This window comes from Pteropus alecto, unplaced genomic scaffold (assembly GCF_000325575.1).
Source record: "Pteropus alecto unplaced genomic scaffold, ASM32557v1 scaffold223, whole genome shotgun sequence".
NCBI lineage: Eukaryota > Metazoa > Chordata > Mammalia > Chiroptera > Pteropodidae > Pteropus > Pteropus alecto.
In genome coordinates, this window is record NW_006434441.1 from 2567977 (window position 1) to 2570092 (window position 2116).

Sequence of the window (2116 nt, forward strand, 5' to 3'; positions counted from 1 at the left end):
ACGCACCGCCCGTGCTGGGAAATAAAATGGCGGGGGGGGGGGGCTGCTTTGGAGCAGGCCCAGCGAGATGTGTGGTGCTCGCTGTAAAACCTTTAGATTTTCCATGTTTGCAGCTCTTCGTAATAAAATTCTGGGGAAGAGGGACAAGCAACTGACGGAAGGAGAAATATTTCCAACATGTAAGGGATTTTCACTGGGAATAGAGTGAATCGTCACTAGGAAAAATGAAAAACCCAGTTGAAAATAATCAAAACCACACACACACACACACACCCCCTCACCAACCTCCCCCTCACCCCCCCAAGAAAAGCCAGGAAACACTCAATCTCCTGCTCTGGAGAGGAAGTACGCTGGGAGCTAGGATAACTTGACTGGGAGTGAGCACAATTTGAAGTAATGAATGTACATCTTCACACATGGACATGGCCATGTGTTAACTATGGGGCCAGATCGCTTTCTGTCTTCCTACTAACCATGAGCAGCCAGCACAGGCCACTAATTTAAAGTGAAGCTCGGCCAGTCACTAGTTTTCCCAGCTCTTACGTGGGTAAAGGCGGCCAGTTAGGCACTTATTTTGGATTTTGTAGCCTACCCCCCAACCAGCCTTGAATTTCAGTTCACACCTGCCACGCGACAGGAGTCCAACTCTCAGTAGCCCTTCACCAGGTGGCCACAGCCAGTCCACGCAGGGTCCGTGCCTCGTGGGCAGCTCCCTGGGCTGAGCAGGGGCAGCAGATGAGGCTTTTCTGGGGTCAAAGGATCCCTTTTGGGTTTCCTCCCAGCTATGAGTGGGGTGAGGCGGTAGGGTCTCTGCTGTCACCACCGACCCCCCTCCACCGGGGAATGAAGAGAGTCTGACCACATGGGCACACACTTTGCAGGGGTCTGGCCAGCCACTTCAAACTTGAGTGGCTTGCTTCAAGTGTACCTGCCACACGGCCATCCCCAAGTGGGACACACAAGCCCGACACAGGGATCGCACATGCTGCAACCGACAAAGGTGGCTGTGGGCATGTGGACATCGTTTCAGCTGTCCTGCCACCATCTCATGAAACAAATGAAACCGCTCGCCAAAACAAGTTGAAAGTTTTATTTATATAAAATTCATTAAGAACATAAAAGATTGAGCTTCTTAAAAATCTGCAGATATTTACAGCAGTATTGCACAATAAAGTGGCAATTACCCTGTCAAAATTCATCAGTGCAAAACACAAGTCAGCCAGGGGAGTTGCAGTACAAATGCTACATACACTGGGTCTTGGGGACACGTTAGTGACGAATCAGTACAGAGATCAGTGCTCTTTACGGGTGGGTACCTAAAGGGTAACCACAGTGACTGGTGGTCACAGGACCTGGACACAGAGCTCGTGAGAGCTCTCAAAGTCTGGGATCACCCATACAAGTAGTCACATTACTTCGCTGGGAGCCTGGCGCTGCTTCTGACATGCAGTGCTGTCTGGGGCAGCACAGGTGCCCCGCTGCTTTAGCATCCCATGTGGACACATCCCGCATACGCTTGTGTGAAGTGGACGCACACAGGCACCTGGCTAAATCAAGAGATGATGGGGCCATCTGCACAGAACCACGAAGGAGTCTCCCTAAAGCTCCTACATCTTAATGCTCACCCAGTGGGGCCCCCGACCTATCTTGAAGGTGATGGAGAAGCAGGATAGCAACCCAAAGAAGCAGGCTGATCAGATGCAGGGCCAACTGGTTCAGCCCGGGGGCCTGATTCACTCCTGAAGTCAATTTAGTCCACCCCTCAAAGAGTGCACAGGAAGCCACATAGCGGTGGGGGGTTTGGGGGGTGGGCGGGAGTGGGCCAGGGGCCAGGGGAAGCGCGCCAGTTGCCAACATGGGATCAGTGGCATGAGAAGGTTCTGGTCACTTCAGAAGCAAGGGCGACCGCCCGCTGTTCCCTGCACTCAGCGGTCTCAGGCACCTCTACAAACAAGGCTTGTGTTTTCATTTCTCTCAACACCGAATTGTCAGGGACAAATTTTAAATGAAAAAAATCTGTCCCAACTGCTGCTAATACATCTAAAAAAAAAAAAAAAAAAAAAAAAAAAGACATGGCCTGGAGGTAACAGCATGTGCTTCCATGAGAAGCTAGCTG